The sequence below is a fragment of the Tursiops truncatus genome, chromosome 3, assembly GCF_011762595.2.
Source record: "Tursiops truncatus isolate mTurTru1 chromosome 3, mTurTru1.mat.Y, whole genome shotgun sequence".
Classification (NCBI taxonomy): domain Eukaryota; kingdom Metazoa; phylum Chordata; class Mammalia; order Artiodactyla; family Delphinidae; genus Tursiops; species Tursiops truncatus.
The window spans coordinates 79,147,543-79,164,763 of NC_047036.1; the positions used below are offsets into that span (position 1 = coordinate 79,147,543).

The 17,221-nt window shown below is 41.3% G+C and overlaps 1 non-coding gene across 1 annotated transcript; it reads left to right on the forward strand.

Moving 5' to 3' along the window:
* The first annotated feature begins 12,635 nt into the window (after nt 1-12,635).
* Nucleotides 12,636-12,742, forward strand: LOC117312071 (U6 spliceosomal RNA). The gene has a single exon (XR_004526239.1). It is a non-coding gene; the product is annotated as a U6 spliceosomal RNA (small nuclear RNA).
* Nucleotides 12,743-17,221: the final 4,479 nt, after the last annotated feature.

Here is a 17,221-nt window from a genome sequence, read left to right on the forward strand (position 1 = left end):
GGGAGGCCTCAGTTACCCTCACCATCCACTCTCCACAGGGCTACTTGAGTGTTCTTAAAACATGAGGTTGACTTCTCCCAGAGTGAACAATCTGAGATATCAAAGGCAGTACCTTTCATAACCTAGCTTAAAAGTTACACACCATCACTTCCACACTATTCTACTGGTGACATGGGTCAGCACTGATTTACTGTATGTTTGGTTCAACACGAGGACATGAATATCAGGAGCCAGGGAGTATTAGGAGGCATCTGGGAGGCTGAATAGCACAGCAATAATTATAATCAGCCTCTTAGGGCTGCCTCTATCCACTATTTAGAATCCCTAGAGTCCCTTAAAATCTCTCCTAATTATTTCTGAAAGTATCTCACATGGATTCAAGCACAGAGTTCTTTTAGATACCATGAAATCATTGCCTTTTTTTGTCTTTTGTTCCATTCATTGCTCTCAATGTGAAGGCTGCTACCCAGGTTCAGGCTTATAACATCCCGTGAAGACCCTTTTCTTCCAGGTCCAGGATAAATTCTAGTAACGATAACTGAATATGCACTATGCAGATGTCCTGCTGGGCTAAAACCTCTCTGCTGTGCCAACATGATATGGTGCTCAATGCTGCGGACACCATGGAGGCCACCTGTGTCCTGAATGTCTTCAAGGTGGTAGCAGTGCCATGCTATATGTTGTCTGTATAGGTAGGGAAGAAGCCCCAGTGAGCCTGTGTGTCACACTATGTTACATGGGTAAAAAAGTCCCAGTGATTTCAGACTTTGATGAAAAATTTCTTTCAAATCTTACCTGGTTTCTCCTAGCACTCAACCTGTGTCTTTTGGGGCTGAAGGATAAGCTGAGTGACAGACACCATTCTATATTAATAATGACTCTTCCTCTCCAGTACTGATGATATTATTGGGCACAAACATGTGCCAGATTGCCTTTTCTCTTGTAGTAGTTATTTCCCAGGAGGCTTTCCTTCTCATAAAAATCTGCCTTTGATAAACCTCTGCAACAGGAGTCCTAAAGTGCTCTCAGTTTAGGTTCAACTGGGACTTCTTCAAGTAATATCCTGAAAAGGTCTCTATCCCTAGGAATGGACAATCTTTTTATTGGAAAAAAACTGAGCCTTTTCCTAGGCATGATTCTGAGAGATGCTGAGTCCCACATAGTAAATGGCTGAGAGCTATCTGTGTAAAAACTTTCCTGAAGTTCTGATGACAGAAGTAGTGTAATCAATCTTGATTCAGTCTGTTTTGTCAACCTGTCCTGTGAAAAGTTAATTCCTTTTAGAAGAGCCTTCTTCATTCCCTCACAGTACCACTTAGGGCGGCAGAAAAACTAATGATGTAGCCCACAAACTTTGAAGTCAGACAGACTGAGATTAAAAGCCCAATTAGTTCATGTAGTAGTTAAATAAACTTGGTCAAGTTACTAAATCTAATTTTCCTCATCCGATATCATGTGATTATTATAAGAATTACATAAGACTGTTTGGGTCTGTGCTTGAGAAATAAGTGCTTAAGAACATTAGCCATTATCATTTTCATCATAATCATTATTCATGCTGACCTTTATCAAAGCTTCTTGGCATTCTGGAAAACTCCCCTTCACAGAGCTTGGAACTCATAGTGAACCAATGTCTAGTCTTGAGCTGATTTTCCAGGCCACATAATCAGCTACATCCTTTTCGTTCACAAGGTCAAATTTCACCTGTAGATGTTCAGGGTGCAAATAGTTGGAGGGGTGAATTCCCGCTTATCCCCTTGTCTTTACTGTGGGTTATGGAACATTAACCACAGATTTCTGCCTATAAATCAATTTCAAAGGCAGATTATTTCCTGGTGACATCTTCTGCTCTGAATTTTCCTTTTCTGATGGTTGTCTTCATCTCACTACCTTGCCTCAGAAATCATCAGTCAAAAAGACCCTCAATTACGTTTCTCAAAGCATAGTCCCAGCATCACTTTGAGAAGGGAAGTATATCAGTTAAAATTTAGACTCCTGAGCCCCACCCTGAACTTACTGAATTGGAATACAAAGAGATCGGTCTCAAGAATAAATATATAGGGCTTCCCTGGTGGCGCAGTGGTTGGGAGTCCACCTGCCGATGCAGGGGGCACGGGTTCGAGCCCTGGTCTGGGAGGATCCCACATGCCATGGCCGCTGAGTCTGCGCCTCTGGAGCCTGTGCTCCGCGGCGAGAGAGGCCGCAGCAGTGAGAGGCCCACCTACCGCAAAAAACAAAAACAAAAACATCACTAAGTCTTATTTTAAAAGGGCCAGAAAAGCTAAACTTAACATGGCTCTCCAGGTAGAACTGGACTTCTAAGATTTGGCTTTTCCTGTTGTTCACATGTCACAAGGAAAAATGGTATGAATGCAACAGTTACAAAATGGTTAATAGTTCCATTCACAGTTCCACCATTTATTACACACAACACTGGGAAGGGCTTGAAGATCAGCTGCCAGTTTGAATGGTCCTCTAAGTTACTTCTAGCATAGTGCCTTGAAGTGCTGGGTAATTTGGTAGCTGTTCCAGTGATTTCTGCTCCCTGCACCCTGCACCCCCGGGATTTTGTCCATCTTAGTGCTGAAACTGGCCTCCTCTGCTGCTAGTGTGTATTAATTATGGGAAGCTAAGTTGCCGTACTCTTTTTTCCCCTGCAATCTAAGCCACCATTAAATACTTCACTATGGCAACCATTTGTTTACAGTGAGTCCCTGTCTCACCTCCTGTGTCTATTACTGTTTATAAGTTTTCATCTTCACAACACACAAGCAGAACTTTCCTGCATGCTGATATATCTCAAGAAATTTAATTCTTATGGTCGTGTAACTTCCCGTGGTTTTAAGCACCTATTTATACATCACCAGCATCCCCCATCCTCAACTATAAGCATTCTCTGCCTGAGAGAATAGATGTTATTTTCTATGGGCCTACAGGCATCCAATAACACCCTTCTCCCTCTTCTTCCCATTCCTACTCCCTTTTACAATACCTGAGTGGAATGTTCCAACCAGAGCCAAAAGGCACTTCCCCTAAGGCTGGTAGAGACCTCTCTGATCTCTCAGAGAAGACCATCACTTTTCTCCCAGAGACTGAACAGCCTTTCCTACTACCTGCAACAACATCTCTAATCCAGTGCCCAGGCTTGGAGCTATATAAACAATCTCTGACAGTGTACAGTATTCTCACATGGTCCTGCCACTAACCACAAGGAAGTTAGTGCTAATCTTTGGGTAGTACTTAATCCATGCTACATACAGATGCTATACTAAGATTACTAATTACCCAAAGAAGCCTGAAGAATAAAATTCCTGCTTCATAGGCCACACCAACCTGTGGTTTAAGAAAAAGTCATATAATGGCAGTATATTACTTTTCCACTTTGACTTCCTCTCATGATGGAATTTCCACCCTTCCTTCTCCTAGGTGCTCATAAACAGACATCTCAGTTCTCAAGCTCTCATGTTGCCTCTGCCAGTTCCTCCTTTCCTCCCGTGGTCCTGACATCTGTGGTAGCCCAGGTGGCTTACGTATGTAAAACCCCCTCAGTGCCCCTCTGCACCAGCAGGGAAGGCAGTGACATTTCACACGGATGGCTGCCAGAGCCCAAGGTACCTTAGATGCTCCAACTGGCCAGAGAGGCCCTTCTTCCCTATGGCAGACCGTGGAAGCATGAGGCAGTTCTGCCTAGTGGTTAGTATATCATCTCCCAGAAATGTTGGCAAATCTTTTGTGGAAGCACTTCGTTTTTCTCAAGGCGTTCTACTCCACACTTCTATTTTTTCTGGCCAAGCAGCCCATCTAAGAGAAGCACCAAGCTGTTTCCACTCCTTTTCTGACAATAAAGCTTGCCTGATGGAGCAAGGAAGAGTTCATTTCCAGGAGGCTGTTAAGTTTCCATGCAAATATATTCTCAAGACATCTGCCTCATCAATGTCATAGGCAAACTCAGTCTTCTTAAGCTTTTAGGATAAGCAGAGTTTTTCCTTATGCTTAACTCTCCCTTTCCCCCAACTCCACCTTTACTGACTTCCATACAGTACAGTCAGCCCTCTGTGTCCATGGGTTCTCCATCCAAGTTTGGCTGAATTCACTGAGGCAGAACCCTGAAAATGAGGGCTGACTGTACTACATCATCTTATATAAGGAACTTGAGCATCCACGGATTTTTGGTATCTGTGGGGGTCCTGGAACCAATAAATGATACTGAGTGTACAGGTAGAGTGACCATACTCAAAATCCAATACTTAGTTGAAAGTACAGTTGACCCTTGAACAACACAGGCATGAATTGCATGGGTCCACTTATACATGGATTTTTTTCAATAGTAAATACTACAGTACTAGATGATCTGTGGTTGGTTGAATCTGCTGATGTGGAACCATGGATATGGAAGGGCTGTGGATAGAAAGGGCTGACTATAAGTTTGATGAGAGAAATTTTCACATATTGAGGTATGGGGAAGTCATTCCGGCTTATACATGATTTAACTTAAAATTTATGCTACCTAGAAGAGCCTGTTACGTGGACTGTCAAACATGCATTGTATAACTGCTTTAACCATTAAAGAAAAGGATACATTTAAGAAATCAAAATGGAGTAACCATGGTTCAGGCATTCAAAATGGAGGCAGGTGACTATTGTGAATGTGGTTTCAGACACATTCCTGTATCACTGAAATCTTGAATTTTCTGAACTGTATCAGACTCAGGAACACCACCCACTGTTCTCAAAACAATATCTGCTAGCAGCTGCCAGCTGTAACCTTATGGTTTCAAGGTCTCCCCTTGTTACTATGCCGTCATTTCAAACCCCAACCAATCCTTACTTAATAAGCACCCTTACTTTTTGCTGGCTACAATCCTAATTCTTGACAAATACCTTATGTAATTTTGTGGGTTTGTCATTTATAAGGCAAAAAGCCTCCCCATTTTGTAGTTCAGTAGAATACAATTCAAGTGCTTCTTTTTTTTTTAATTGGGGGTAGGAGTTTATTAATTAATTAATTAATTTTTGCTGTGTTGCGTCTTCGTTTCTTTTCGAGGGCTTTCTGTACTTGTGGCAAGCCGGGGCCACTCTTCATCGCGGTGCGTGGGCCTCTCACTATGGCGGCCTCTCTTGTTGTGGAGCACAGGCTCCAGATGCGCAGGCTCAGTAGTTGTGGCTCACAGGCCTAGTTGCTTGGCGGCATATGGGATCCTTCCAGACCAGGGCTCGAACCTGTGTCCCCTGCATTAGCAGGCAGATTCTCAACCACTGTGCCACCAGGAAAGCCCCTCAAGTGCTTCTTGAATCTGTGTCTCCTGGGGTGTAGTCCTCAGTTTGGCTCAAATAAAACTCTTTTCTATTCCTATTATAGATTACTTATTGATTATTTTCATCAACAAGTTATACGTAGATTTTAGACTCTGTGGAGGGTTGGCACTCTTAACCCCTGCATTGTTCAAGGGTCAACTGTACAGCCTTGAGTTGTTTACTAATTTTTTTTTTTTTTAATGAGAGTATAAGATGCTCAAGGCTGGTACATTAGTTATCTATTGGTGTGTAGCAAATTACCCCCACGATTAGTGATTGAAAACAACAAACATTTATTATCTCACAGTTTCTGTGGGTCAAGAATCTGGGAGCAGCTTAGCTGGGTGGGTCTGTTTTAGAGTCTCTCCGAAGGCTGCAATCAAGGTGTTGCCAGGTCCACAGTTATCTAAAAGGTCAACTGGGGAGGACCTGCTTCCAACTCAGTCACAGGGCTGTTGGCAGACTTCAGATCCTTGCTAACTCTTGGCTGAAGACATCAGTTTCTCGTCTCTACATAAGGTTTCTTACAACATGTCAGCTGGCCTCCCTCAGAGCGAGGGCTCCAAGAAGCAGAGAGAGAGACAGAGAGACAGAGGCAGACAGAGAGAGAGAGAGAGAGAGAGAGACTGAGACTGAGACAGAAAGAGAAAAAGAGAGAGGTACTCAGAACTCCTATTCCTGGTTACACTAGTTTTATGTATACATGACTTAATTGTAATTTGACAGTATTTCAAGATAGAGTCATTTTGTAGTATTTGTTAGGAAATTCTAATGAGTGCTGGGCTAAAATAAAATTCTTAAGAAATGGCACATGACAACTATGTGAGTATTAATTTATTGCTATAACACTGAACAGCAAAATCCCAAATATATCCAAAGGAATTGGCTGTTTTAAATCACATGTTTGCAAAACAGTCTGTGATTCAACTGTAAACTGTTTGTTAGCTTGGCAGTGGAAGAACTGGATAGTTTTATACTGAAATGTTTTTACAGAATATTTCTGCTAAAAATAAGGACTTTTCCTCTATTTTTTTGTAAAATCCATACGACAGGCAAATCCACCAACTTCATGCGTCAACATTTATGCTTTATTATGATAGACTAAATAATGCTCTCCACCAGATCTGTCACATTCTAATCCCTGGAACCTGTGAATATTACTTTACAAAGTCCCTACAAAAGGGTCTTTGCAGATGTTATCAAATTAAGGATCTTGAGATGGGAAGATTATTCTGGATTACCTGAATGGGCCCAATGTAATCACAAGGGTCCTTACAAAAGGGACATAGGAGTTGTCAGGTTGAGAAGATAGTGATATGATGACAGAAGCAAGGAACAAAAAGGGATTTGAAGAAGCTACATTGGTTTCAGAGATAGAATAAAGTGGCCACAAATAAAGGAATACAGGCAGTCTCTAGAAGCTGTAAAAGTCAAGTAAATGGATTCTCCCATAGAACCTCTAAAATGAACCAGTCCTGCTGACACTTTGACTTTGTCCAGTGAAACTGATTTTGAATTTTTGACCCCCTAAACTGTAACAGAATAAAAGGTGTGTTGTTATAAGCCCCCAAATAATTTATAATTGATCACAGCTATAAAAGGAAATGAATACACTTCTAAAAGAAATAAAGGTCTCTCAATATTTTTATAAGTATTTTGTGATAGATTGCACATCTTGAAGGCTTTTCAATAAACTTGTAGCCCAGTTCTCCAAATACACAGAGATACCACTTCTCCATGATTAAAGGCCTGGATTCCTCCTCAAGATGATCTGTCCCTCCTCCAGGTGGAGGTGGGCTGGGAAGAGAGACTGAGCAGCAACTGTGGCACAGATCCTCCATCAAGGGACAAAAGTGGGAGAGGCTCTTGCAGCAACCCATCTTTGAACCCCCAGTGGACAAAGCCCAGGGAACACAATCCTTACTGTATCTATAACAACCCAAGGATTTTAGCAGATCATATAGTGGCTCTATCCCTGAAGAGAATTAGGATTATTCGCCCATCTCTACAAACAGGTATCAATTAAGGAGAATAAAATATATCCATGTCTCCCATGGCCCAAGTTATACACTCCAGTCCTTCCATGAATTATTCATTACATGCTGAATTGACCATGAAATGAAATTTCAAATGAGGTTTTTGAAACTCTTGTTAGAGAGAGTGACTTGGAATATGAAAGTACTGTGTTTCACAAAATATATATACCTCCCCCCCAAAGCATTCTATACAATCTCAAAGAATCAAACCTAATTTATGAGCAAAACAGCCTAGCCACTGTGGGCTGAACTGTTTTATTGAGAAATAAAGATATTTTCGTATGACATTTAGAGATCCGGTTGTTCATGGAAGATGAATGGTAGACAGATCCCCCTCTTACAAAAAAAGAAAAGTCTCCAAGGGAACCTCATAAAATTTCCAGAACTGGAAGTGTATGACAGCCTTGAAGGATGCAGCTAGCTGTCAGGGAGTGAGGTTGGTAGGCAGAGGGCATTTTCAGTGGCTTGGCTCTGATAGGCCCAACGTAGGAAAGGACTCAAGGCTCAGTGAGTGAAAGAGTGTACAGGCTCAGTGTGGAGATACATGCACTGTCTCCAGCTGTCTGCCCCTTCTTCTAGCTGATGCCACAGAGAGGCCCACTGATAGGCAGAGCTGCTGTGCCTGTTCTGCAGCAGGGCAGGCACTTCAAGAGTGGGTGCCCAGCATGATCACCACTACCTAAACTGAAGAAAATTCTTGTGGTTTAATGCTCAACAGAATCTGGCAGGGCCTTGTCCTGAATCCCACAGCGAAATATCCCTTAGTCTTTAGGGGTAAGAAGCCCCTGGTGACTCCACAGACTCTACCTCCCATGATAAACAATGACAAACTCAGGCCTCTGCTGACAGCACCTACCTTCACAGAAGGACCTGTGCCCCATACAACTGCCCTTATGAAGCTAGATTCAGGGGCTATGCCTGTTCATCACAGGTTTTCGACATTTTCCCTGGTCCTTAGTGTCTCCTTACTAGGAATCCATGACATCATCATCACCTGAGGAACCCACAAGCTACATTTCTTCTCTAGCATAGCCATCAGAACTGCTTGAAGCCCCTGAAGGATGCCATTCCCCAGGTTAGAGACTAGTAGTTCTGAATTTAAAAGCCCCAAACACTCAAGGATGTCCAGTGGCTCCTGAGTTTTCCTTAAGTGAGCAACTTAGATGCTCAATTTCCCATGTTACTCACGGTTTCTTTAGAAAGGAAAGGGATTCATTAGATATTTACCCCCAAAACAAAACATTCTATTAACTGGCATCCTTGTCTGCTTTACCCTGATTTTAGTCTACTCTGATCCAACCCAGGACATCATAGATGAAATGAATTGTTCCAAAATCGGAGTGGAAACCATCCTACCTCCACACTGGGTCTGCATCTTCAGGATCTTGGTTGCAGTCATAGATACCTGCCTCAGGAAGGAGGAGTTTCTGGTCATTAGAGACATGAATGCCCTACATTCTCCATCTTCTCAATATAATATCTGCCAAATACTATGGCTGCCTGCCAAGCTGACCAAGGACAGATTTGAAAGCTAAAGGGCTAATAAAACTTCTTGCTGTCACTCCTTTCTCCTAAGACATTAGCATAATCAACTTAGGCAGAGATGTGCCTTTCCTCCATGATTTGCTGTTATCTGGGTTGTGGTGGACCTCTCACCAACATGCTACCTTCATCCTGTACCTTGTCTCCTATCTGTTCTAGGCACCACTACACTGTTCACCAAGGAAGCTTCCTTCCTCCATGTGCCATCCAGAAACCTGAGCTATACTTATGGCTCCTAGTTTAAGACCTACTCTGACAAGCATCATTCATATCCTTTGGCTTTTATATTCTCCTATCTGCTAACCTTTAGATACAAACCAATAACCACATGGGGTGCATTAACCTAGCTTTGTGGCAGAAAGAGCACCGACTCAAACTGACCCCACAGTCAGAAAAATATGTGAAATATGTAGTCAGAAAAGCGATTATGGGCAGGACCAGCTACATAATTTGCAAGGCCCAGTGCAAACTACAAATGTGGAGCTGCTGGTGAAAAAATTATTAATTTCAAGATGGTGACAACAGAATATTAAACCAAGCATGGGGCCCTTCTAAGTACAGGGTTCTGTGTAGCTGCATAGGTTGCACACACATGAAGCCAGCCTTGACTATGGGGAATTGTTTTCCACTTTCCAAATTACCACTTTTCAACAAGGGTTCACCAGAGCATGCCAGGGCTTTCTACTCAACAGTACACAAGAGGCCTTAGCCAACTCCAACTGGAGAAGAGAGCCTGTAGTTTATGGGACTGGAATCTCCTCTGAGCTCCCGACCCAGCACTGCTATACCTGGGCTGTTACATTTTTAAAAGAAAAAAAAAAAAAATCCCTATCTGTGAAGAAGATCCGGACACCTCCCATCTATTCTCAACTTGCTCATGCTTGTTCCAATCCGTAGTTTCTGCCTTCCTGGCTCCATAACCAAGCTTTGATATCTGATCCTGGCATCTTCTCTTTGATAACCATCCAGATGCCCCTTTCTGACTTCTCAGACTAGTCTCTGACACTAGTTTCAGCGCTCCTGGCTCCACAGATTTTAATATCCCACATTTCACCTGAGAAACTTTCTGTTCCCTCTCCTAGTTCCATGTAATCTCGCTGGCCAGACTAGCCCTCTTTCTTCTACTAACTGGGGAAAGATACATAATCAGAAGGTACCATATGTAGCCATGACACAGTAGCTAATTTCACTCATTTAAAGAGTTGATAAGAGGGCTTCCCTGGTGGCACAGCGGTTAAGAATCCACCTGCCAATGCAGGGGACATGGGTTCGAGCCCTGGTCCGGGAAGATCCCACATGCCGCAGAGCAACTAAGCCCGTGCACCACAACTACTGAGCCTGAGCTCTAGAGCCCGAGCTCTAGAGCCCATGAGCCACAACTACGGAAGCCTCGCACTGAGAGCCTGTGCTCCACAGCAAGAGAAGCCCGCGTGCAGCAACAAAGACCCAATACAGACAAAAATATAAATAAATTTATGAAAAAATTGATAAAGAGTTGATAAGAAACCATTACCATATTTTTTATACTAGTCTGTTTATGTCCTCCTTGGAATTGTCTTTTCTAACTTTGTGACAGTATACTCTCCCCATCTTCCTCATGCCTCACTGAAGTGTTGTATTTTTCTTTTCTAATCAGTGCTCCTTCTACTCTGCCTCCTCTATCGCTAGCCACACAACTACCATCTTCTTGCCTTACTTTGCCATAAATGTTGGGCTGGCCCAGAGTTCATTCCTGAGCTCTCTTCTCTTTTCTGTGACCTTTTATTATACAATGACCTCCAGATTTTTATCTCCATCCCTGACTTCATCCCAAATTCCAGATATATATATCCCTGCCTTCTTTATGTAGTCATATCTTTTCCCTATCAAATAGGCATGTAAGGGATATTCCCTAACTCTAAGAAAGAGTATTATTCCCTCAGTCTTCCAGATCTCAATAAGAGGCACCATCAAATTTCTCAAGCCAAAAACCAAAAAGTCATCATTCTGCTCTCTTCTTTATCAATTTAATCCAGTCCATCAGTAAGGCCTGCTGGCTCTACTTCCAAATTTATCTTTTATCAATACACTTTTCACCAAAACCTCTTGCCATCTCCCTTACTGAGCCCTTCCTGAATTCCTTCCTGAATTATGGCAATAACCTTCAAAATACTCCCTTCTGATACTTTTTCCTGCTAAATCTCTCCAAATATAATCAGAGTGATCGTTTTAAAAAATAAATCAGGTAATGTAATTGGCCCACTTAAAACTCTCCAGTGTCCTCCCGTTGCATTTAGAATGAAATCCAAATGTTTTACAATTCTCACACTTCCCTCTCTCACCTCAAGTCTTAACACTCTCCCATTGAATCAATTTGTTCAACAACACTGCATTTCTCTCTTTTCTAAATCACACCACAGGGACTTTGAACTTGCTTTGTCTCATTACTGGAATATTTTGCCCAGATCGTCACATAGTTGAAAGTTTCTCTCATTATCACCTCTGCAGAGTACATTCTAGTAAATGTTGCCTGTCCTACTACAGTCTGATTTCTCTGTATTATTTCTCCCTCACCTCTTCCTTCTTCTCTTCTTCCATTCTTCCCTTCCTCTCTCTCTCTCTCTCTCTCTGTCTCTCTGTCTCTCTCTCTGTGTCTCTCTCTCTCTCTCTCTCCCCTTCTTTTGGCATATAGGGTTGGTTGTTTGTTAATTAGGGAACAGGCCTTTTTTTGCCTTGTCCAACAACGTGTCCTGAGCACTTAGAAGATTTAGTATAGAGTAGGTGCTCAATAAATATTCACTGAACAAACAGGTCCACAAAGTTATAAGGGAGTCTGTGATCCAATAATAGGTGGGTCAGTTTAACACAACCCATAGGCCAAATCTGGCCACCATCTATTTTGACAGGTAAAATTTTATGGAAACACAATCATATCCACTTGCTTACAAATTGTCTGTGGTGGCTTTTGCACTACAGCAGAAGAATTGAGGAGGTGCAACTGAGACCATAAAGCCCGCAAACCTGTAAACATTCACTATCTAGCTCTTTATGGAAAGTTTGCTGACCCCTGCAATAATATATGCCAGGTCAAGTTGCCATTCAAATTAAAAGGAACAGGCAGACATTAACCTAAATAATACTGAGGGAACTAAAATTGTGTGCCCCTCCTAGAGGTGGAGGGGGCACTACTTGAGAAAAAATTCAGCTAAGCAAAATGATGCAAAATAGAGAACTCTAGAATTGGAGAAGCTAAGGTAAAAGTTTTTGTGGGCAGTTTGAAGCTATTTAAAAATAGAGCTAAGATTAAACACTATAGCACCTTTATTAACAGAACAAAAAATTTAGTAAGGGCAACAAACCTTGATAACATGACCAACAATAATCAGGGAGGGAAATAAGATTACGTCTAAGTATACTCTTCTCCTCAGTAATAATCACAGCAAGTTGACAAGGGTGCCAAGATGATTCAGTAGAAAAAAATTTAGTCCTTTTCAACAAATGGTGCCAGGTAACTGAATATCCACATGCAAAAAAATTAAGGTGGGCCCCTCCCTCACAACATACACAAAATTAATTCAGCATGGATCAGAGACCTACTGTAAAGCTTACACTATAGAACTACTAGAAGAAAACACAGATGTAAATTTTTGTGACCTTGGATTAGGCAATGATAGATAAAACACCAAAAGCACAGGCAATCAAAGAAAAAATAAATAAATTGGCCTTCATCCAAATTAAAAAAGACTTTTGTGCTTCAAGGACACTATCAAGAAAATGAAAGTTGTGCTCACTTTGGCAGCACATACACTAAAATTGGAATGATACAGAGAAGATTAGCATGGGCCCTGCACAAAGATGACATGCAAATTCATGAAGTGTTTCTTCTTTTTAAAATATAACTAGGAAATTAGAAGAAGCTGCTGCTGAATTTGAATCTGGATCCTATAGAGCTTCTCCTCTAGGATCTACTGATGAGTCAAATCTATACCAAGATCTAGTTTTGAAAACATCACAAGCATATGTACAGATTTTGAAGAAAAATGATATGATCTGAAAGATAAATAGTAAAAATTTACCTCCTGGGCTCTTTACATAACATTTTAGTTGTTTCCCATTAAACATGATGTGAAAATCTTTATTAAAGGAAAATATTTTTGTATTATAATAAAAAAAGAAAATGAGAAGATGACCCACAGAATGTGAGAAAATAGTTGCAACTCATTTATCTGATAAGGGTCCAGGATACAGAATATATAACGAACTTATAACCCCAGGACCAGCTCAATCTGGTCCTACTCTATTGATAATGAGATACTGAGTTGTTTTTCAGAAACAACAGAACGAAACTGCAAGTCACGCAACCAAAGCATGAGTAGAGGAGAAAATTTTTACCTCAAATAATAATTAGAACTAAAGTTTCTTCCTTCTATGGAACCAAAGGACTAGGACATGACTGGAACCTGAACACAAGAACACTTTCAAAAGCCAAGGGTTTGTTGTCCAGGAAGATCTGATGCTGAAGCCCACTTTACCACACCTTACCATACATGGCCAAGTTCCAAAGCCCTCCAGTGGAAACCTGCCCTGCCAGTGCTTCCACATTCCAACACATCCTCCCCTAACTCATGAAAGTTTTACTTAACTCCAGATCAGGAAGACAGATTTGAGCCCTGCCTCCTGTCTTCTTGCTGGTCAACCTCAAGATAAAGTACTTTTCTTTTCTCAAAAGCTAGTGTCATAGTATTAGCTTCTATGGGTGTTGAGCAATGAGCGCTTGCTTGGTAACAAACCCTTACAATTCAACAATAAAAAGACATAAAAGACAAATAATCCAACTTTAAAATGAGCAAATGATTTAAATAGACATTTTCAAAAGATATACAAATGGCCAATAAAAACATGAAAATATCTGTAACATCCTTAGTTATAAGAGAAATGTAAACCTAAGCCACAATGACATATCATTTCACACACAGGAAGATGGCTATAGTAAAATAGACAGATGATAGCAAGTGTTGGCAAGGATGTGGAGAAATTAGAGCCCCCATATATTGCTTGTGGGAATGTAAAATGGTTCAGCTGCTTTGGGAAACAGTTTGGCATTCCTCAAAAGGTTAAATGTAGAGGTATCATATGACCCAGCAATTCCACTTCTAGATATATACCTAAGAGAACTAAAAACATATGTTCACATTAGAACATATATTTTTTCATAACAGTATTATTCATAATAGCTAAAAAGTGGAAACAACCCAAATGTCCATTATCTGATAAATAGATAAACAAAAACAATGGATAAAAGATGTGGTATATCTATACAATGGAACATTACTTGACAATAGAAAGAAATGAAGTACTTATACATTATACAACATAGATGAACCTTGAAAACATTGTGTTAAGTGAAAGAAGCCAGACACAAAATCTAGGTATTGTAGATTCCATTTCTATGAAAACTACTTGGTTGAGCTTGTGATAGTCTACAATAAGATGAACTAAGTAATATTTACTATTTAATTTGACTGTCAGGCCCCTGAAGAAAATGATGAATCCTGGAAAATTAAATGGTGATATAATAGACACCACCATCCCTATGTTCTTTAGGTCCATAATTGAAGCACTAATCTTCACCATTGCCCCAGGGTGTGATACTCTTTTTAAATTTGGTGTCTTGGTCAGGGGTAAGACAGAATAGTTTCAGAGTTCCTACTTGGCTTTAGCTATCTTCACTATGATATGATAACTCTTATTCCACAGGTCAAGAATTCAGTGTGAGTGTTATCCAACTGCCAAGAATGCCAATCCCTATTATATATCTGAGACTAGGAAAATAATAGTCACGTGGTTCTATCCATGGACCCATTAGCTATTGTAAGCTTGACTTTAATTAGGACTGCCTTTATTACTTGGCCTCTTTTACTTGCTACTTTCACATGGGGACCATAATAAATTTTCAGTTTCTAAGTGTGGATATCAGTTCAAATTCTGTGTGCAATAGTTCTCAAAATGTCCCGGCATTCCTCTTTCCCCAGTGTAAAGGCGCTGAAGTAAGTGACCTTGGGCCCTTTTGGGGATAGTATATGGTATAGTATACACTTGCTGTGGGTTGTAGGTCTCTCCTCCTAGGGAGCTGAACACCTCTTCTGTTAATAAAGTCTGTATGTGAAAATCACCAGAAACTGAACAGGGAATTATGACTGTTTATTGAAGTGACTGCTCTCAATCTCCTGTCCTTCCATTCTTATCATCTTCTGGTTGTAGATATTAAGCAGCACACTTGTTGGCTGCCCATCTATTTTACTTATATAGACACCATCCTCTATTAACCATCTCTACAAATCTTTTTGACTGTCCTCTCTGATCTTTCTGGTTGTTACAGTAATTAGGACCTCTTGGTTCCTGACTGTAAGCAGTGCCCCCTGGTGTCTGTTACTTTGGTGCCTCATAAGCCACCTAGATAGTAGAGAGCCCAGGTCTGTGAGCCCCTCTCCTCCTAACAGCCCTGGCCTTCAGAAAAGACCAACCCCTGAACTTCTCAGTGATGTTGGTTCCCCTCTCACCAGTACATTCTTCATGGCCTTGGAGATGAGACTTAATCATCTAGTGGATTTTCTGGCCTTATACAATATGTCCATTCCAGTATGTCCACTTCCCTGAGACTGTATTCCTTCCTCTACCATATACCTCATGCCATATACCAATACCTGAATTCTATTTAGGAATTTCCACTTTACCCAGCATAGATCTTTGATTTTTCCACACACCTAACAGCATACCCAGCAAAGAGTTTGCCCCATTCTTTGCAAGATATTAAATCACACATCCTTAGAAAGTATTGTGAAGCAAATACATTTTTGCTTAACCTGTCTTTATTCCGGACCCCTTAAACAATTTTAAAGCCTAATCCCAGGGATTCTTAACATGTCTTACAGAGCTCTGTGACTCTATCAAACATGCAAGCTAATTCTTGCCTCTTTCTTGGTGTGTACTCTCTATCCTCCTTTATGAGGCCCAGCTGGGATATACTGAGATTTAACCCTTATTATCAGACTGGCAGCTAGGGGAGGAGATGGGACATTTCCTTAAGGGGATACATATTGCATTGCTGGGGAGAGGCCTTTGTAATGTCTTTCTACAGAGTTCTCCAGGGAGATGTAAGCCACCCCTGGGAGCTCTGGGAGTTCAGAGAGGTCTACATTACCGAGATCATCAGGAGCATCCATCCAATTATCTCCCACCTATGTACCAGGTTCCTAAGTGTGATATTTTTATTTACAAGAAATATATATTTGGTTTTCATGTCACTTCTTGCACAGGGCTCCTAAAACCCTTGGAATTTCCTAAATGGTGAGAGCAATTAGGGTGCCTTTTGTTAATGATAATGAAGTGACTTTTTGGAAAACACCTTAAGTTGGGGGCTGGTTGCCAGGAGAACTAACCATATGAATAGAGGGTTGGAATTTTCAGTCCCACCCCCTGGCCTCTTGGGGAAGGGAGAGGGGCTGGAGACTGAGAGTTCAATCACCAATGGCCAATGAGTTAATCCATCATGCCTATGTAATGAAACCTCCATAAAACCCCTAAAGGATGGAGCTCAAAGAGCTTCTATGTTAGTGAACACGTGAGGATTTGAAAGGAATAGTACACGTGGAGAAGGCATGAAAACTCCACGACCTTTCCCCATGCCTTGTGCTATGTATCTCTTTCATCTGGATGTTCTTGAGTTATATCCTTTTACAATTAACCAGTGATTGATCTAGTAAGCAAAGTGTTTCTCTAAGTTCTGTGAGCTACTCTAGCAAATTAATCAAACCCAAGGTTGGAGTGAGGGGGTCATTGGAACTGCCAATCTGTAGCTGGTTGGTCAAAAGCACAGGATAACCTGGGCGTGCTAGGAGTTAGTAGGGAGGCAGTCTTGTGGGCAGACTTGCAGACTTAACCTGCAAGTCTGATGCTGTCTCCAGGTAGAGAGTGTCAGAATTGAGTTGAACTGTAGGGACATCCAGCTGATGTCATAGAATTGATGGGGTGTATGGGGAAGAAAACTGCCACACACTGAAACTGGTGACCAGAATCCTTACCAAGTTTTCTCAAACAAGGCCCCGACCTTGGCATAACAGACCTACATTGACTGGTCATCTCTGGAGTGTTGTGACTCAGAAGTCTCATGTCTGCTTTTCTGCTTTTCACCATCATGGACTGAACTGTGTCCTCCTAAATTTCACATGTTAAAGCCCTAACCCCCTATGTGACTCTATGCAAAGATAAGGCCTTTAAGGAGATAATTAATGTTGAATGAAATCATAAGGGTGAGATCCTACTCCAACAGGACTGGTGTCCTTATGAGAAGAAGAAACACCAGAGCTTGC